Source organism: Aethalodelphis obliquidens, unplaced genomic scaffold (assembly GCF_003676395.1).
Source record: "Aethalodelphis obliquidens isolate GAN/ISIS:26980383/991018 unplaced genomic scaffold, ASM367639v1 scaffold28, whole genome shotgun sequence".
NCBI lineage: Eukaryota > Metazoa > Chordata > Mammalia > Artiodactyla > Delphinidae > Aethalodelphis > Aethalodelphis obliquidens.
The window spans coordinates 7,054,755-7,075,773 of record NW_020837972.1 but is presented as its reverse complement, the minus strand read 5'-3'; the positions used below and the strand labels follow the sequence as shown (position 1 = coordinate 7,075,773).

Below are 21,019 nucleotides of genomic sequence, written 5' to 3'. Positions count from 1 at the left end.
TCTGCCACATGTTTTGGTCATAGACTGTAAGCTTTGTGAGACTAGGAGCCCCATGCCTGGGCTGGCCCCAGTGCCCATGAGGTGCTTATTAAATGTCTCTAGTAATGAGCTGCTAAAAAAAAGGGGGACTTCCCTGGTGGTCCAGTGGTTAAGACTCCACGCTTCCACTGCAGGGGATGCAGGTTCGATCCCTGGTCGAGGAACTAGGATCCTACACGCCGCGTGGCACGGCCGAAAGAAAAGAAAAAGAGCTGCCAGTGTGCCAGTGGCTGTAGTGGGTAGAATGGTGTCCCCACCCTCAAAATACAAAACCCCTAGTACCTGTGAATGTGACTATATTTGGAAATAGGGCCTTTGCAAGTGTCATCAAGTTAAGATGTGCTCATACTGCATTGGGGTGGGTGTTCTAAGTTGGCACACAGACACAGAGAGGAGAACGCCATGTCACGATAGAGGTAGAGACTGGAGTGATGCAGCTAGACTCCAAGGGACACCAAGGGTTACCGGCAACCACCAGAAATTAGGACAAAGGCGTGGAATGGTTTTGACCGCAGAGCTCCAAGAAGCAGCCAACACCGTTGACACCTTGCTTTCAGACTTCTGGTCTCCAAACCTCCGAGAGAATACACTTCTGCTGTTTTAAGCCACTCACTTCATGGTACTTGGTTACAGCCGCCCTAGGACACTAAGACAGAGGGGATGAGGATGAGTTGCCCAGTGAGGCAGCCCAGCCAAGGCTGCTTCCTTCCAGGCTCCCGAGGCCCCTCCCACAGGCCTCTGTCCCAGGTGGGGCTGCCCCTGTCCCCAACCTGGAGGACCAGCCCAGCCCCTCCCCAGTCTCCTTGGGAATCTCAGGCTTGTCCCCTCCATCCATTCTCCACCCAGACACCAGGAGAATCTTTCCAACTCCCAGCTTGGTGTCTTCATCCACTCCCACCTTCCATTCACTCCTCCACCCACTGCCATCTGCTCTGGGCCCCCATCCCCTGAGAATGCTCTCCTCTACCCTGGGATGTGCACCAGCCCCACCTCACAGGCCTCTCTGGGAAACCAGACACTGTTCTAACTCCCTCCTCCCTGCGAGTCTGAGATTCCTTCTTTCTCGTTCTCCTCCTGCCTCCCCAGATGTGACTGCTTGGCTGTCTGCCTGTGCAGCTGCCTCCCTTCCTGCCTGCCTCTGAATGCAGGTGCTCCCCAGGGCTCTGCCTTCTCCCTCTTTGCTTCTCCTCCCACACTTGGTGGTGGTGGTCATGATGGCGATGGTGATGGTAGTGGTCATGGTGATGGTGATAGCGGTCGTCATGATAGTGATAGTGGGGATGACGGGAGATGTTGGTGGTAATGATGGTGATGATAGTGGTGGTCATGATGGTCATGATGGTCATGATGGTGATGACGGTGGTTGTGATAATGGTGGTAGTGGTGATGGTGATAGTGGTCATGTTGGTGGTTGATGGTGATGACGGCGGTGGTCGTAATGGTGATGGTGGTGATGATGGGGGTGGACGTAGTTATGGGGATAGTGGTGCTGTTGTTAAGAGAGTCTTTCAACACAGAAAGTGCACTAGGCCAGGCTGTGTTGAAGACTTCGTTTTCACAGGCACTAACGCACGGTGTTTTTGCATCTTCATCTCTCTCGCGCGTGTCTTTCCTCCCTTTCTTACACACACACACATGTGTATACACACTACTTTAATTTTCTAGGGCTGCTATAACAAAGCATCGCAAGCTGGAAGTCTTAAAATGACAGAAATGTGTTCTCACAGCTCTAGAAGCCGAATGTCCAAAAGCCAGATGTCAGCAGAGCCGTTCTCCCTCTAAGACGCTGGGCGGAATCCTCCCTCGTCTCTTCCTACCTTCTGGTGGTGGCCCTAAATCCCTGACTTGCAGCTGCATCACTCCAATCTCTGCCTCTGTCATCACAAGGCATTTCCCTTGTGTGTCTGTGTCTTTTCTCCTCTTCTTAAAAGGACACCAGTCATATTGGCTTACGGCCCACCCTGATGACCTCACCTTAACTTTTTTTTTTTTTTTTTTGGCCATGCTGCGCAGCCTGCAGGATCTTAACTCCCCGACCAAGGACTGAATCCGGGGCCCCAGCAGTGAAAGCGCTGAGTCCTAACCACTGGACACCAGGGAATTCCCTGGTCTCACCTTAACTTGATTATATCTGCAAAGACTCCATTTCCCAAAAGGTCACATTCACAGGTGTTGGGGGTTAGGACTTCACATATCTTATTTTGGTGGGGGACATAATTCAACCTACAACACACACATGCGTGTGCACACACGTACACACATACACACACACACACACTTCTCTGCACCTTTCTCTCAGGCTTCTATCATTTTCATACCCCATCCCTCGTACTATCAAACCTTTGCCTTTGGTTCCTCTTACCTTGTCTGTTTTCCTGTCTTTCCCTCCCTTTCTCCATTCTTTCTTACAACCTTTAAGCCGCTCTTGGTCAAGGAACTGGAGGCACAGAGACAGAGGTGGCACCCGTGGTGCCTGTCTTCAAGGAGCTCACTGTCTAGAAAGGAGAGTGAGGTTGCACAGGCCACTGGCCACACAGCCTCAAGAGGGCTTTGACAGGGACTCAGGGGGCTGAGGGCACAGCTGATGCACCCAGCCAGCCTGTCCTTGGTCCTCTGTGCCCCTCCTCACCTCCAGGCCTATCTCATCTTCCTCCCAACTCCACTGCTCAGACACCCATCTGGTCAGTCCCCCTGGGTCAGCGAAGGCTTCTGGGGGAGGTGCACCGCCCCCGACTCGCGCATGCGCACCTCCCACCCTCCCACTCCTTCTAAGCATCTCTCATTAAAGGGGCTGAAGACTGCCCGGCCTGTCTCTGGGCTTTGCGCTGAAAGGGCTAAATGATATGCTGACACCTTAATTATGGCCCATTGTCGTGGAGCACTGTGGAAATTGTCTGAGTGATCCGCAGAGAATGGGTGCTAACAGGCCCCTCAGAGCCTTTGATTCCCTGTGGCAGATTGGAAAATGACACAAACGATGGCTCTCCTCCAACCGCAGCCCCTGGGTGATGCGGGCAGACAGGCCCCCTCAAACATCTACCTGCGTGGTTGCCACAGGCAAGGGGTCAGGTGTCTCCCTGTGGTCTTGATCCTATAACCCCCTGATTCGGTCCACTGCTCAGCAATCTGCTGAGTCAGGCGTTGCACACGTAACCCCAACAGATATCCTCACCACAACCCAGCTGAGTGAGGACTATTATGCTCCCATTTTACAGGTGAGGAAACGGAGGTCTTGAGTGTTTAAGTCACCTCTCCCAGCTCACCTGCTTATGCAGAGCAGAGCAGGCAACCTGGCGTCCAGCCTGGGCTTCGGCCACCGCAAGACACTGCCACTGTACGGAGGGTGGCTCCTGGCTCAGAGGGGTGGGATTTCCCAAGATCACTTGGGCCATAGCAGATAGGGGTCAGGACCCAGGCCCCTCAATCCCACCCCACAATTTTTTCCACCAGGGCAGCAATTTGCCAAGTGTATCTGTGGAGAATGTTGACAATAATAATAACGCAATAGCAGCACCGACCTGTCGCTGAGGTTGACAAAGCACGGGCTCTGGGTCTTGCAACCCCAGGGGAATTTCAGCTCTGCAATCAATGGTGCCACCTTTGTGAGCTGGTTCAGGGAAAGGCCGGCCGTTGGGAAGCGGGGAGGCCTTGGTCCCACTCCCCTTCCCACCAGCCCACAGCCCACAGGGGCCAGGGGCCGATTCCCTGGCAGAACGGTGCCTGCAAATGGGGGGAGGGAAGCTAGGGCCCCCTCGAAGCCAGGCCTCTGACCACCTCCACCTTGGGGACACCCCTCCCTCTGCTACCACTTCTGGGTGGGCAAGGGGCAGGGCTGGGCATCTGATAATCTGGACTTTAAAAATCTGGCTGCTGTAGTGGAATCACAGGGGAGAGGCCTCCAACATCACTAATTGGCTCCGTTAGCTGGAAAAGGAGCGAGGGCATCTCTGCGCAGAAGACATACCCATTCGGCACCCCAGGATGGGCAGAACTTGAGGTCGGGACCCCAGAGAAGTGTGCGGGAGCTGACTGATGGGGACCAGCCTGGGAAGAGGGAGAGGGCAGCAGGAAAGCCGCCAGGTGCCCCCACAAGCTCTAGGGCGGGACCAGCCATGGACTCCGACTGTCGTCCCATTCTCCTCCCAGGGGACCCGCCCCCAGGTGAGGGAGGAGGGAGAGGCGGGAACGCCATCTGAAAAGCTCAGGCTCTGTGCCCTGTGCTTTCACAAACGCAGGGGCTGGATGTTATGCCCATTTCACAGATGGGGAAACAGAGTCTCCAAATCATGCATCCTGGCAAAATTGCCTAGCGCCCGCTTTGTGCCAAGGACTGTTCTGGGCACTGGGACCACATCAGGGGACAAGACAGATCGTCCCAGCCCTTTGGGGACTCGCACCCACAAAAGGAGCCTGGCTTCTCATTGCTTCTCACGGCAGCCAGGAGGAGGCAGGACCAGGCTGGGAGCGGGTTGAGGGAAAGACTTCATCTGGCAGATGTGGGGACTGCAACTGTGACCCGGCAAGTGACTTCGCTTCCTGAGGCCTCCGTGTTCTCATCTGCAAAATGGGGGCCGTAATGACACCTCCCTCTCAGGGCGATATAGTCAATGCCATCAAGCCTGGCTCTTCCACCCCATCCCCTGCTGGCAGGGGTGGCAGTACTGGACAGTTGGCATGGCATCTCCAGGGCCCTTCCCACACCCAGCAAAGGAGAATGTTTCCTTCTTCCTGCAGCCTTGTCGTTTCCCGTGGCCCCCACCAACTCTGGGAGGCGCCTTGGTTGTCCCCGTTGGGCAGATGGTGAGCCCAAGGCTCAGAGACAGAGTGACTCTTGAGTTCCCGGCAGGTAGACGGGGACTGCTGTGCTCCCCTCTTGCTGGAGCTCCCACCCCTCCCACCACGTCTCAGCACAGTCCCTCTCTTGCCACCTAGAAGGCTGCCAAAAAGCTTCAGAGCTGCCAAAATGCCATCACGAAACCCAAGCATATTCTCCTCCTCAGGTTCTTTTTTCTTTTGGCCACACCACGCAGCTTGCAGAATCTCAGTTCCCCGACCAGGGATTGAACCCTGGGCCACGGCAGGGAAAGTGCCGACTCCTAACCGCTGGACCACCAGGGAACTCCCTCTCCTGAGTTTCCACCCCCGAGAAATGAAAACATGTGTCCACACCAAGAACTTGTGCACAAATGTGCAAAGCTGCATTATTCATAAAAGACAAAAGGCAGAAACGACTCAGATGTCCAGCAGCTGAGGAAGGGATAAACAAAATGTGGCCCATTGAGACAATGGAATAGTATTCAGCCTTAAAAAGGAATGAAACGCTGATACATGCTACAGTGTGGATGAACCCTGAAAACAGGATGCCAAGTGAAAGCAGCCAGTCACAAAAGACCATGTGTTGTATGATTCCATTTATATGAAATGCCCAGAATAGGCAAGTCCACGCGACAGAACGACTAGTGGTTGCCAGGGCTGCGTGTGTGTGTGCGCGCGTGCGCACGCGCTAATGAGCAGGGAGTTCCCTTCTGGGGGAAATGGTGAAACGTTGTAGAACTGTGGTGCTGGTTGCAATATCTGTACTCTGTGCAGATACTGCAAACCATTGAATGATACGCTTCGAATGTGTGAATTATAACTCACTGAAGCTGTTCCCAAAACCCCGGCGAGTAGACCCCTGCCCAGTGTCTCTGCGATTCAGGCCCTGCACCTGAGCTGAGGGGAGAGCCCAGCTGGGGTACCCCCAGGCCTTCAGACTCCCCACCAAACCTGGGCAGGGCCTCGTGGCACAGCCCAGGGGGTGACACAGGGAATCGCCATACAAGACGCTCTGGGTCCGTCCCTGAACCCACGTGGCCATTCAGCCTTTATTCCCCATTCCAGGCTCAGTCCTGGAGCTGGGGACTTGGTGGGGAGCAAGAAACACTCCCTACCTCCAGGAAGTCGACAGACAGATGGAGTGGGGCTGACAAGTAGGCAGAAATGACAGCCCAGTGTGACATTGCTACAGTCCCGGCAAGCACAGAGAGGAGGGCTTCTAACCCAGCCTGGGACCCGGACCATCTCCCAAGGAACGGGCATGTAGGCAGAGATGGGAAGGAGCTCAGGGGTGGAAAAGTAGCCAGACAGGGTGAAAGGGAGATGTGAAGCCCTAGAGGCTCAAGAGAGCATGGTGTATTCAGAAAAAGAAAGGGAGGGACAAGGGGCTGGGAGGGACGAGGAAGGACCCCTGGCTCTGTGAGGAAGGGGCTGGGCGGGTAGAGTTGGAGCAGCCCACAGGTCGGCCCTGAGCAGCCCCTTCCCAGAGGCAGAATCAGCTCCCGGCCATGTCCCCTGCCTTGTCCGCTTTTCCGGGCTGGGGTAGCTGTGACCCCAAAAGGGAGGGCATCAGCTCCGTACAGCTAGGATCCCCTAACCCGCTCCCCACTCAACTTCTATGTCCCCACCCCTGCCGCAGCTGCCTCTCCCATGCCCTGAGCGTTAATCAGAGCAGACAGAAAAGGCAAGACTTAATTTTAATGAGACATCGCCGGGATGTCTTAAGCTGCATTGAAAAGCCCCCAAGCTTCCCACGACAGGGGGACCCGTATTAGGCAGGGTAAATATTTACAGCTCCACCTGAAAAGCCAGGCCCATTTTTCACGCAGGATTTTAACAATATAGATCATGCCGAGAGTGAGACACAAATAAAGGGAAATGAAACCATGGGCGGCCGCAGCACCGGGCCCTGAATCATGGATATGAACCTGTCCCCAGCTTCTTGTTTTTAATTAAGAAGCCCTTTTTGGTAATTCCATTAAGAGGTGGCTGTGGTTCGAGAGTCTCTTGCTTGTTCTCTTTAAATTATGAAATGTCCCGTTGGCTGCTTCTAGTTTCAGGGGTCAGAGGACAGGAGACAGGGGACTATTAGGATTCAGGAGGGGACAGCTCAGGCCTGGCAGGGGTTCTGAGTCCTCATTGCCGTCCGCTTCTCCTCTGCCCTAAGTCTCAGCCCCTACTGTGTGCTGAGAGCTTCTATCTCCATCATCTCTCTTGCTACCCACAATACCAGTGAGGTCGGGATGAGGGTGCCTAGTGTATGAGCAGAGGAAGCTGAGTCTCAGAGAGGGGAAGGGACGGGCCTAAAGTCACACAGCAAGTAGGAGGTAGAGCTGGAACTCGGGTCCAGGGCCACCTGACTCCAAGTCTCCTGCATTTCCACCTCCGCCAAGGATGGAGAGGGACTGCAGTCCTCATCCCACCCACTGGAAGGGCCTGGTGAGAGATGGGACACACTAGGACCTTGATCGGCACAGACCTGAGATCCAGGGAGAGGGGATCTCTGAGCACCTGTTCTGCCTGGAGGTTCAGGCCGGAAGATGGGGATTCAAAGCTTGGAGGTGCACACTGCCTGCCCTTCAGGAACACACAATACCCTTCTCTCTGTTCATCTGCAGCTTACTTCCTCCTGGAAGCCTTCTCAGACTTCCCCAGCCATCATCCTTCCTTCCATCTGCCATTCCTCCATCCACCTGCTACCTAGACCCTAATGTGATATTCATCCATCCACCCATCCATACTTCCACTCATCTGTTGTCTCCTTCAGCCGTTCATCCATCCGTCTATCCACCCACCCATCCTTCCATCCACCAGTCCTTCCACTCATCTAATCTCCCCTCCATCCATACATCCATCCACGCATCACCCCACCCACCCACCCAGCCATCCTTTCACCCATCATGAAAAGGAACTAACACATCTCGAGCCATTACTACATGTCATTCAATGTGTCTCCGTCATCTAATCCCAACAGCACCTCTGCCAAGCAAAATCTATCATCTTCATCTTACAGATGGAGAACCAGAAGTTTGGAGATAAACTTAAGTTGCTTGCCCAGAGGGAACTGGAGAGCTACTTCGACATTTTCAGGCAAGGTAAGAGGCCACTTATGGTGGGGTGTTTGGGTCAGGGAAGAAAGACCTTCCAAATCCCGCCACGTGGGTGGGCTGCCCCTTCCCCCTCCCACCACCACCATGTGTGAGCTCACCAGCCCCTCGCCCCTTGTTCCTAGGCCAGGCAGTGGCTGTCTGGGCCATCTCTCGTCCCCAGAGTGGTGCAGGGAGAGGCAGGCCCCTGAACACAGGGTGCCTATTGTGCCCCACCCCCCAGGAGCATAGGCTTCTCATTGTCTGGAGGAAGCTGCAGGTGGGCTCCAAGCTGCTCCTGAAGCCCAGTGCCTGTCATCTGGCTTGGATTGTCACCATTGTGCGGCCACAGCAGCTCTTTGTTTCTGACAGCCTTTCTCTCTTTGCCTCCCGGCCCTCCCCAACCCCACCACGGCGATTTGCACTCAGGAGGGTAGAGAGATTAGGGACGGGTGGGAGAGAGCAGTGGCTTGGGAGTCCAGACACCCCAAAACATCACATCCCCTCTCTAAGCCTCAGTTTCCCCAGCTGTAAAAGGGATAGTCCTTTCTGCCATGCCCCATGCATACTGGAGACGATGGTAGGGGACGCAGGAGTTGTCCTGAATACAGGTTTGGTTTAAGCCTGTTTGCTTCTTGTGGTGGTTGCCTTGAGCAAGTCATTTGCCCTCTCTGAACCTGTTTCCACATCTGCAGAGTGAAAATAAAAGAGGGCCTGTCTCCAAGGAGCTACAACACACAAAGAGCTTGGCCCCAGGCCTGTGCTAAGAGACAGAAGTTGCCATTTCTGTCATCATCGGTGGTGGGGGCAGCAGCCCTCTGAACACCGCAGAGCTCTGTGCCACGCAGGGCAGTCTGCTGTTTCTGCTGCCCTTCCAAACGGTCAAGCCCTTTCTTAGGTCATCTCGTGTCTCAGACCAGAGAAATTAAGCAATATATCTAAGGTCACACAGCAAGGGGATGTCGGGCAGGCTCACAATTCCCATCCCGAGTTCCTTATCCTCCAATTCAGGAGGCTTCAGCTGTGCTGGGGGCACCATGGGGGCAGGAGCTAGGCAGGGGCTCAGCATCCAAGGGTGGTCTAATGGGGGCGCTCCTGGCCTGAGCACATCTGTTCATTGTGCTTGGTGAGGGCAGGGAAGGACTGAATCCCCAGTGCCTGGAATAGGCTTGGCTCGTGGAGCTTGATAAGTGGATGTGGGGGAGGGTCCTGGGGGCCCCGCAGAGGGGCCAGACTTGGACATGGCTGGGATGGGGTGCAGCCCCGGACGGAGGGCTCTGCCACTGCTGCTGCTGAGGACAGAGAGTTGATGGTGAGAGGTGCCCCCTGGGGTGGAGGGATGACAAGATGACATGGGGTCAGCCCTGCCCAGTGGCAGGCACTCTGGTCGGTGTGGCCAAGGACCAAAGCCTCTGTGGCCACTTCCTCCACTCGGGGGCCCAGGCCTCAGGGTGCCTGCATGGCCAGGTAGGTGGACAGGGTGACCGGGACTGCAGAGATGGGTCCAGTAGCCACCAAGCTCTGCCAGCACCCAGTGTCCAGCACGGCCTCTCGACCCTGCAAATTACCCAGTTACAGCTCCTCAGTGGGGACAGCACCACCCGTACACAACAAGGTCACCCAACAATGTCATGAGACACGGATAGATGGGGGTCACACAGACACAGGTCACCCAGATGGTGTCATCAGGCACGGATAGACACCGACACCGATATCACACAAACAACTTAGGGTCACATGGCCATGTCCTAAAGACATGGAAAAACATAGCGTAACTGGGACAGTGTCACCCTGGGAGACGCAGTGCCCATGGCATCCACGGGCATGACTTACCAGACACGGTATCACACTCAGCATGGGCTACTCCCCGTCTGTCACACAGGGACATGAGTGGCCACCCACGCGCACAAGCACATTCTGTCTCACACCACATGTCCCGAGCACAGAGGCCAGGCCCCCCCATAGGAGCAGAGGCCCAGGGTTGAATCCTGGCTCCATCCCTCCTTCTGTGTGTCCTCCTCCCCACTCTGAGTCTCATTCTCCTCTGAGAAAGGGAGAGGGAACAGCCACCAGCCAGGATACCATGCAGCTTGAGTGGAACAATGCTGGAGGGGCCTGGAGGACAGCTGGCATACTGCAGGTGCTTAATAAAGGCTGCTGCTTACAGCGTGGTTCTGGCTGTGGAAGGCCCAGCCTCAGGCCAGATAGGCAAGCCTCTGGTTCTTCCCTGCAGGCCTTGGGTACAGTGCCTGCAGCGTCCCCGGGCGTGGATGCCCCTCGGAGGAATTTCGGGGCTGGCTCAAGGCGGGGAGCGGTGAGGAGGGGAGAAGCCCAGGCCACCCACTCACCCCCTCTCCCCCCGCCTTGTGAGCAAGTCTGGCTGGGCGGGTGCACCACCTTGGATGGGCGCCACCTGTGTCTTACAGGGCTGACCACACCCCTTCCCACAGGGTGAAGTATCTACGGGCCCAGGAGACGTGCCCACCAGGAGCCTGTGCCTCTGCTGACCATACTCAGGAAGACGGCATCCTGGAATCCCCTTCTCTAAGAGCCCTGAGCCCACTTCCAAGGCCTGGAAGTTCTCTTCTGAGGTCCATCCTCCCATGACAAACCTGTCACAGATGTGAACACCCCCAAGCCCAAGGTCAAGGGGTGGATGTTTGAAGGGGGTGGTGTGACCCTAGCAAGCTGGTGTCCCCCTGTGTGGGAGTGAGGCCCCTCCAGTTCTGGACATGGCCCATGATGGGAAGAGAAGGCTCAGGGGCTGGTGCTGGGGCCTCCATTTGTACCCGATCCAGAGCCTTGAGAGTGTCACCGGCAGGCCTGGCGGGAGCTGCACCCAATCCTCAAACCACTCTGCTCCCAAAGACGGCAAGAAGCCTGCTTATCAGGGGAAACTTCCCTCCCCAACAAGTGAAGTTCTGTGCCTGGGACTCTGTCCAGCCTCCAATCCTATCAGACTCATGGCACCCACGGGACCCTCCATACGACCCAGGGATTCTAAGTCCGAGCCTTGGAGCCTGCTAGTCAACCCAAACATGGGTCCATAGAGGATGCAAGTCTACAGTTTATCCGGGAGCCCTGGGCAGACAACCCTGCCCAGCCCAGGGCTTAAGCTGGTAGAATCCACGTCACTAGGAACAGCTCAAGACTCAGAAACTCCATCAGGCTTGGGTTCAAATCATGGCCCCATCTGGTACCAGCTGTGTGACATCCAGAAAGCTAATGAGCCTCTCTGAGCCTTAGTTTCCGTTCTTTTGGAAACTGGAGATAAGACCTGCCTCCCAGGGATGTTGACTGGATGAAATGTAATCATGGCTTTGAATCCTCCCCATACCCATCTACACAGATGTCCTTGGCCAGTCCCGGGGAAGCATTTGTTGCATGGATGATTTTAAAAGACAATCTGAAAAGTGGGGCCGAAGGAAGCCGTAGACCTCTGCCCAGCCCCCAGCTCCCGAATCCCTCCCTCCGTGCAGCTGCAGCCCCTTCCCTGGGCTGCGACCCCCTGCCCCCACTCCGGGCCCCTCCTCTAGCCACAGGAGGCACAGACACATGTTGGAGGGGGCATTATCTGTGCTCAGTTGACTGTAAACGTTTAAGCGGAATTGACTGTGTACTCAGCCACTTTCAAACACAACTAATCTTCATCGGGGCGACGGGAAGTGAAATATGTTATTGTCGGCAGCAGTAAATTACCCATGCCAGAGCTGGCTTGTGAGGCATTAAGGGCTGCGGCCAATGTACTCCTTCACCCAGCCACCACCCGCCCGCAATCCATTACCGCAAATGGCCCTGGTCACCTCCTCACCAGCCGGAGGGATGTGGGGCCAGCTGCCAGCTGCCCTGGCCTGGACCCCGCCCACCCTGGGCAGCAGGGTAAGAAGCAGGCTGGCAGGGGCCAGGGAGGCGAGGCCTGGCTTTGCGCCACTCTGCCTCCCGGATGCCTGGGCAGGAGCCGTGAGAAGACGCTTGGCCAGGGGATTCTTGGAGGTCGGCAACCAGATGAGATGGAGGCGCAGACAGGGAAAGGGATTTGGTCCAAGGCTTACCTCTGTCGCCTTCTGAGCCTCAGTTTCTGCATCTGTAAAATGGAGCGGTTCATTCATTGTTTCACAGTTTTACAAATCTCTTTAACATATGGCCTACCGAGACAGCTGGATTCCCACATTTGCCTCTGCATTTCAATCTGTTGCTATGTTTTGTTTCGGTTGAAGCATAGGAAGAATATCTGACCTGGCACAGATGTGTGCTAGAAAAGGGAAGAATATTCTAATAGCCTTCTCAGATCATAATGCATATTCTACTTTGATATTAAACCAAAAGTTCTTCTGTGGAAGTTCGCTAAAGGTTAGCTGCCCTATGGCACCTGAAACCACATCCATTAACTCTCAGATTCTGTTAAATTAAAACCCATTGGTCTATTTTGCCCTTTGAATGGCTCTTTTACTCATTTTGTAACACTCTGCATTAGTCATTGGGAACGTACTGGTTTACTGAGTTATGTAGCTCTTCCAAATGTTGACATATTTCATGATACAATATCCAAAAAAAAAAAGTCACATTCACTATTACCACCCAGCTCTTTGGTAAGCCTTTCCGTAGGAAGCTGTCAAACCCAGAGCGGCAGGTACAAGTTCTCCAAAATTCAAATTTTTGCTTGAAAGTCAAATTTTATCATTGGCAACAAATACTGTCAGCTGACAGGCAACTTTGTGCATTTTCGAGAAAATACCTACCAAATCGCCGAGCCGGCAAGGCTATAGTTTGTCTGTGTGTCATTATTTAGAGTGAAAATGATGCTCCATGAAAAAAGTGGCTAGTGCAGCTCGCAACTCAAACAGTCACATGGCACTTTTCTGGGCCTTTCTGGGTGTGCTTCCTATTTTGTCACATGGAGTATTTAAAAGATGTGTACTCAAAAGTTGAGATTTTTAAAAATTAAAATTTTTATTTTTCATCAAGAACATTCTTCAGTGAAACTAGCTGTCAAATTTTTAACCAAGGGAGTGTTCAGGGTAAAAACTGCAAACATCTCTATTCCATGTTGGTGCCAATGCCGTGATTCATGCTGTGAGGCCAGCAGGTTTTATCCACCCATTACTTTTACACCATCAACACAGTGAAAAAGGGCAAGTAGGGACTTAGGATTATTATGAAAATGGTCTTGATCTCACAGGCTCCCTGAAAGGTGTCCCAGGAGGTCTGCGGAGCACTTTGAGAACCACTGATCCAGGGTGATGATCCCTGGTGCCGCTAGAGGTGTTGGAAGACGAGGATGAAGTCTGATGTGCAAAACGGTCCTTAACGAGTTGCTGTCCATCATCGGATACCACCGTCCCTGCCCCTATCATCAGGCCGCCTCTGCATTCTGGGGGCAAGTGTCCTCCATCCCCACATGCAGCTCCTCCCTCGATCCCAACCCTAAGTGAAGCTACTAATGGAAACCTGTTGGCTCTTTCGAGATCCTGTTCAAAGTCAAGTTCTTCCTGAACACAAGCCCTCAGAGAGGATCATGTCTCCCTCCTCTGAACCTCCTGTCCACTCAGCATCTCTCTTCCAGCCTCACCTCACTCTCAGCACCCTCATCAGACATAATAAGTCCTCAACAGAACCACATTGATCCAAAGGAATGAGGGGATGGAAAGTGTGACTCGGCCAATGGCTGGGGCTGATTAGTGACACTGGCTAACCGTGGGTAGCAGACCAAAGGATCCTGGGAGATCCTGCTATGAATCCCAGAACATGGGCATATCCCCAAGAATTGAGCACCAGGGACCAGCACCCTGTGGGGACTGGGACAGGTGGGGCTTGGAGGAGAGGGAGGAATTATACGTTTTCTGACGGCTGACCCAGAGAAAACTGTGACCTTGATGAAACTTACATCTGGGGGGGGGGGGCGGTCCTTCTCGCTGTGTGACCTTTGGCGAATCACTTAACCTCTCTGGGCCACGGTTTCTGCATCTGTCAAATGAAGAGTTTAAATCAATCTCTAAGACCCCTTACAGCTCCCAAATTCTCTGAGTCAATGATACTCATGTACTAATGGTCCTTGACGTTGACTGACACTCTGACCTCCTGTGAGAGGGAGATTCAAGCTTTCCGGACCACCGACATTTGAACGTAGCATGGCGTTGACATTCAAATGTTCTGTGACATCATCCAGTGATATCGACATCAAACAGTCTATAATGCTAACACGTGAAAAGACATTATGCTGACATTCACAGGGATTGTGGCTGACACTGAACGCTCTATGACATCAGTGTGAATTGAGTGCCAGCTGTGTGCTGGTCACGCCAACAGCCAGGGGAAAACTGTGAGTCCATAAACTGTCCCTTCTCAGAACTTTCCTTTCCAGGAATCTAGACCCCCATGGTAGCACCAGAGAGTGGCTTCAGGAGACCTTATCTGTCCCCATCTCCCACAGTCCATCCTCTTATATGAAGGATTGATTTTATCTCAACATAATGGAAAGGTAACTTCTATACAAGGTCCTATGGCCCTCTTCCAACCAGATTCTGTCCCCCCAGAACCCAGAGCCATCATTGCTGTAGGTGCAGTTCCCTAAGATTTCCCTCCTCCCTGATTTCTACCCAGAGCCTTGCCAGCTGGGCCATGCTGGTGGGCATCAAGGAGAAACCAAGGCTGAGGGTGGGACCCACAGAGGGCCGTGGAGGAACGGTCCCGGGACCGTGGCTCAGCCCCCTCGTCTCTCTGGCTGCAGCTGGGGCTCCTGGGGGCCTCTAGGGGCAGGGAAGGCAGTCACCACAGCTATGTCTGCTCCCCAACCCTCCTGAGGCTGTTGCCCAGACAAAGATTCCAAGCCCTGACTGGCTTTCGCTCTCAAAAAAAAAAAGAAAAGAAAAGAAAAAAAGAAAAGAAATTCCTGCAAGTTGAACAATCCTTGTGTTGGATTTGGGAGATGTTATTCCTAGTGACAGACAAGGGCAATTATCTGCAATCCGCCAGCAGTTTTAGCCTAATTTCATTACTGCTGTGCAATTCTCCCTGAGCTGCTAGTCTATCAATGTCTTCCAGAACGGGTTAGCGGGCACTTTCTTCATCTTCAAATGAATTTTAGCTGTCATGCCCTTGATGAATAGAGCAGGGACAGGCGGCTGACCTGGGCTGGGGAGTGGCCAGGGGGTGGCAGGCAGGCAGGTGGCCTCAGGGCCTGGCGGGAGGTGAGGTGGTGAGGGGGGACCCGGGAGGTGAGTGGAGGTGGGACACCGGAGCCGTCCAGCCTTCCTGGTCCCCTCCAGGCACAGGACTTAGGGCTGTTTGGACCCACCTAGGAGGGCTCTGCACACGAGCACCCCCTGCATCTAAGGACGGAACAGAGGAAGGGGCTCTTTCCTGGAAGCGTGTTGCCGACTGACATCAGGGGCCTCACCCCACAGCCCTCTGGGTCACCCCCTGCTACAGCACCTCAAACTTTGGAAACTCCCACTCCAAGTCTGCCTCCATAAGACCCCGTGGACCTCACAGGAGCAGAGTCCAGCACTGTCCTCTCACTGCCATGTCCCCAGAGTCCAGCTCGTAGGAGAAGGCCTGTCAGTTTTCACCGCAGGACAAATGACTCCAGCTTCCCTGCAGCTTGGGTCGGGGGCCCACGCAGGCCTGCCACGTGGCAGGAGCCCAATCACTATCTGATGAATGGCTGATGCCCCAGGGGCTGATTGGGAAGGGGGTGGCGAGGGGGGGAAGGGGATGCTTTGTGGACCACCTACTGTGTGTCAGGCACTGTGCGAGGTGCTTGGCTGATGTGGCCTCAATTAATCTCAGGGAGGTGGAGCCCCTAAGCCTAGGGCACAAGCGAGTTGGGAACTGGAGAACCCAGCCTGTCTGGAATCCTCTCTGACTCCCCAGGGAGCACTGTTTTGGGAGCACTAATGCCAAATGAGACTCTGATGGGTGGGATGAGGCCCTGGGGGGGAGGGGAGGAGCCACGGGCAGAGGTCACATGGGACTCAGCATCAGCAACATGGGGTGAACACCACGCCTGCTTAGGACCCCCTCGTCCCCACTCCCACCCAAAGCCTGCCCTCCCCCCAATACTTATCCAAAGTCCTGGGAAGAGGGGTGGTGGTGGGTTCTTCCCTTTTACCACGTGTCTGTTCCCAACTCTCCTGGCCCGGCTGTGTGCCCTGGGAAGCTGACCTCCACAGGCTTCCCACCCTCTGGCTTCCAGGAAGGATCACCTGATCGGAGGCTGGGGGTCGAGGGAGAGGGTGAGTTTGGGGTATGCCTGCCTCGGTGTGGCATTCCTGGCAGTGCGGGGGCCTCAGTGTCCCCGGCTGGCTTGCACCTCTGTGTACAGAATCCCTCCACGGAACTCTCTTCACTTGTACCGTCCGAGTGGGACGCTGGGTACGGCTGGACGCTGCCGGATGCGGGTGGGGTCGGGGTGGGGATCTGCATGGACAGCAGCTTCCATCCTCCCCACAGCTGCTCTGTGCCAGCACCAGCCTGGGCCACCGGCATCCCCTGGCCCATTGGAAACTCCCAACTGCTCAATGGGGTGTGTGATTTCCAGAGGGGAGCACTGGGGCCCCAGGAGGCCTGGAGACTGGCTGGGGCGCCCAGTGGGGAGGTGGGGGAGTCGGGACCTGAGCCATCCTTCGCCTGACCTCTAGCTCTGTCACATTCCCCGCCAGGCTGCGTGTGCTCAGCTCTTAGGCTGACCAGAACCTGGGACAGTGGTGGGCTCCTGGGGCTGTACACCGATGATTCCTCAGAAGGACCAGATGTTCAATTTTGTCCTTAAAAGGCAGTCTCGGTGAACCCTTTCTGCTTCCTCAGTCCCCAGCAGGCTCCCAAGTCAGCAAAGGGAAGCTGAGGCCATGAGAAGAGGGGCTCCCTCCACAGCTGCTTCCCTACTGGCCCCCTGTACCCCCTTTTCCCCTACACCTCCCAGAACTTATAAGAGAAGAAGGAAGATCCCTGACTGGGGGCAGCCCGGACTCCCACCTTACAGGTGGGGAAACTGAGGCTCGGAGAGGCAAAGGGGCTTGCTCAAAGCCACCAGGAGGTCACACAGAGCTGAGCCCCACCCAGGAAGCTGACCAGCCCTCCCCAGGGCTGGAAAACAAGGCTCAGACCTGCCAGAGCTGGCCTTCCTCCCCCGCTTTCAAGTTCTGGTCCTTTTCTCCAAGCACCCGGGAGCCTGTCCCAAGTTTATCGATTGCCAGGGCAGCCTCCACTCAATACGGTGCACTTTGCTAATGAATCTTTTCCAGATAATTGCAGGAAATTATTGGTTGGTGTGAAGTGAGGGTGGAGAGGTGGCCTCTGTCCCCCCACCTGCCCAGAGCAGCTCCTGGCAGAGCCCAGGATACCAGCCTAGACCCTCTGCCCAGCCTCCCGCCTTTACCCTCTTCTCTACGCCTTGAATCTGGGGCAGATGAACCCTGCTCCCTCCTGCACCCTGCCCAGTCCCGTTCCAGAATCCTCAGCCCAGGCCTCCCACCAGGACAGCTCTCCTGGGATGCCGTGGGAAACACTGGAAGCAGGGATGTTCCCAGGTTCAAATCCTGACTTTGGCAACTACTAGCTGTGCAACAGGCAAGTTGTCTGACTTCTCTGAGCTTCAGCTGAAAAACAAGATAGAGTTTACAATCTGCATCACGGGCTGCTCCGAGAGACGAAACCAAAGAAGGCATTTTAATACTGATTTACTGTGACCTCTATGAATAGTAAGAACAACTCCAACAATAGTAAACATGAAGCAGGGGCTTTGCCACATGCCGGCTACTGTTCTGAGTGTCTGATAGGCGCTTTTTTAATGCCCATTTTAAGGAAGAGGAAACTGAGGCCCTGAACTGAGGTCACACAGACAGTGAGAGGCAGAGACTGAATCCCTGCCTGGGATGCCCACGGCCGTCCCACATGGTGTCACCAAGCCCAGCGCGGGGCCCGCCATGCAGCAGTGTCACCAGGAGCAAGCCCTCCACATACTCATCTCAGAAGCCAGGGGACGCCAGCTGTGGGTGGGAGGGAGATAGGGGTGGGATGCCAGGGGTGGCACAGGCCTCAGAGGCACCCATGGCTTCCCACTCCAAGCCCCTTGCCCTAAAATTCAGGCTCCACCTCAAGGAGCCTGAGAGATTCATCAGGGTCCCCAGGGGCTTCCCCAGGCCCCACAGTAATTAATCATAACTGGACAGTCTGGATAAAGTTTCCCATCCCTTCGGGGTTTCTCTCGTTCCCCCAGATATCATTTAATATATCACCTCGCCAGGCTGTATATACCTGCTCCTAATAAAACTCTAAGACTTTAATGAACTAAATAGCAAATTACTTTTTTATTCAAGAATGAAATTTCATCATATTCATAATTCATATTTTATTTCAGACATCTGCTGCTGATTACATTACATTTAACTAAAATTAGATGATGCTCAGAATGCAATTAAGCTTCTGCCAAATTCTTTGGCCCACCAATGCCGGTGCAGCTCAGCGGGGGCCGCTAGGAACCTAATATGTAATTAGGAGCTATTTTCTAGCTGTTTTTAAAGTCTGAAAATTAGCTGCCTTTATTAATCACACAGACAAATATAAAGTGGAACCAACGCTCGCTGAAATTTCTAAAAGGGATTTTTTGTTTAATTACACACCGCAGAGGGCCGCCACTCGCTCTGCATGCTGATTTGTCGTGCACTGACATTTTGACAACTGGTTTTCAATTTGTCTGTCGTAGTTAGGCAACAACAAAGCCGACGGTAATACTTTAACTTTCAAAACCTTCGGTGTGCCGGAGAGAGGGAGAATGGCAGGCCTCGCTGCGGGGCCTGCGCCTCGGGCTCTCGAAGCCACGGGGGCCGGAGACACGGGGAGAAGGATGGGCAAGGGCTGGAGGGACTCGGCTGACAAGCTGGGCGGAGAGGTGGCGCAGCACTGGACTGCGGGTCCAGAGGCCAAGGTGCGAGCCCCGCTCTGGGGACTGGCTAAGAGGAAACTCTTCCCCTCTCTGGGCCTCTGTTTCCTCCTGTGCACCGTGGAGGGGTTGGCAGCCCGAGATCCTTTAAGAAGCTTTTAGGTGCTAAAATTCTGTCTTCTTTTTGTGCCAGACCCTGTGCTAAGTGTTTTCTGTGCGGTGTTATTTAGCCCCTGGACCTTACGAGGGGGACCTTTTATTATCTCATCATCCAGAAGATGAAACTTAGACTCAGTGATATTTGGCAACTTCCGCCGGCCAGCAGGTGGCCACACCAGAACTCAAACTCGGGGACTCCACGATCTGTTTTAACTACAGTATCCACCTCCCTCGCTCGGCAGCCCTGAGCAGGGGCAGCTGTCCAGCCCTCATTTCCCATTGGGTGGCTTGGACATGGTGAAGCAGCTTTGCAAGGTCTCAGGCTGATGCTGTGGTCAGCTGACCTTGCCCTTGCCCACTTGGTAACTGACAGCTCTGCCTGGAGCCCTGCTGGGGGCCAGGGAAGGGGAGTGCAGAAGGGGCTGCAGCATGGAGCAGGATAGGACCCGCTGATAGGGCCTTCAGCCCCTGAGCTCACCTGGCTGTGTGGCCAACACCTCCCAGTGACATCCAGAGAGTCCTCGGGGCAGAGTGGCTGTCGAGGGGCCCGGTTCCACCCCACAAAAACAATAACAATAATAATAGCAGATGGCTTTTCCCACACGCAGGCGCTGTGATACTTTCATGCCTGCACCCTCCCACTGACACCATGAGGTGGTTCACAGCCAGCCTTGGCGTATCACGACCTGGGTTCAGACACAGCCTCTGTCACCTTCTAGCCATGGAGGTCTTGGCCAGGCTGCCCCACCTTCTGAGCCTCGGTCCCACATCATTAAAGTGAGGGTCCTGACGGCACCAGCTCTCTGGGTTCTGGGGAGAACTGAATAGGATTATGGGTGTTTGGCTCAGATGGAACCTCGGCCACTGAAGCTACGAGTTACTACCCTATTGGACAGATGGGGCCGTTGAGGCTCCGCAGGGTTAAGGACTTGCCCTGAGGTGCATCACCGAGCTGAGAACTGCACCCCGGTGGGCCTGATCGCACAGCCCGTGCTCTCACCCAGCCCCCTGATGCCACCGAATGCCCACCGTGGAGGGCTGGAGAAAGGTGTGAGGACCCCCTGTGGGGTCTGGGCTGCCCCATCTGGCCACCGTGGCTATTTCCAGGGCCCCTTGGGTGCCTTCCTCTCCTACCTCTCATTCCCTCTTGTCCCCTGGAGGGGGGTGCTGAGCAGGGCTGGAGACAAGGCTGGTGGCAGGCGGCTTCTACCCCGACTGACCCCAGGCGGGAGGAACCGTGCTCACTGCCTGCCAAAACCAGTTTTCAGGAACCAGCCCTGCCTCCCCTCTTGCCCCCAGGCTCTCCTGATGAAAATGCCACTGGAGAAAAGGAGGGTTTTTTGGGTGACAATGAAACTGTCAATAAAATCTCAAACGCAAGGATAGGCAATGACTATTTCACTTCCTCTGACAGCTGAGACTCTGCTGGGGAAGGAAAGTGATAGGCATCTGCTGACATCGACAGCACTTCTTTTGGAGAACAACCCGCGGGAGAGGCCGCCCCCGAGACCTGCCTGGCCTGGATGCCATTCGGGCTGGGGTGGCTGCAGTCGCAAGAGGAGCTAAGGTCAGCCACGGAGGAGAGGCTGGACGCCCGGACTCAGTCCGCTCATTTGTTCATCCCACGACTCCCTCTGAGCTCTGACATACACCAGGCTCTGTGCCAGGGACCGCAGATGCAGAAACGAACCAGGAAAACCCCTGCTCTGAAGAGTGTTATGATTTCAGTTGCATCCCCCGCAAAAGAGATGGTGAGGGCCTAACCCGCGCTACCTGTGAACATGACCTTATTTGCAAATGGGATCTTCGCAGGTGTCATCAAGTTAAGATGGGGTCACGAGGGTGGGCCCGAATCCAATGTGACTAGTGCCCTTATAAGAAGAGAAAATGTCGTGTGAAGACAGAGACACAGAGAGGAGATGGCCACGTGACAACAGAAGCAGAGATGGGAGGGAGGCAGCTGCGAGCCCAGGAATGCCAAGGATTGCCGGCCACCACCAGAAGTTAGGGAAGAGGCGGGGAAGGATTCCACCTAAGGTCT

At 54.7% G+C, this 21,019-nt stretch overlaps 1 long non-coding RNA gene across 4 annotated transcripts in view; it reads right to left on the bottom strand.

Annotated features, from left to right (window-relative positions):
- LOC113629762 (uncharacterized) overlaps nucleotides 1–13,835 on the bottom strand; it is a 73,928-nt gene extending 60,093 nt beyond the window's left edge. For 3 of the 4 annotated variants that reach the window (XR_003436681.1, XR_003436682.1, XR_003436683.1), the window contains exon 1: nucleotides 3,303–5,381. This is a non-coding gene — a long non-coding RNA (uncharacterized LOC113629762). Of the gene's footprint in view, nucleotides 1–3,302; nucleotides 5,382–11,992; nucleotides 12,025–13,824 lie in introns of those variants that run through there. The other variant, XR_003436684.1, reaches the window with a different exon arrangement.
- Nucleotides 13,836–21,019: the final 7,184 nt, after the last annotated feature.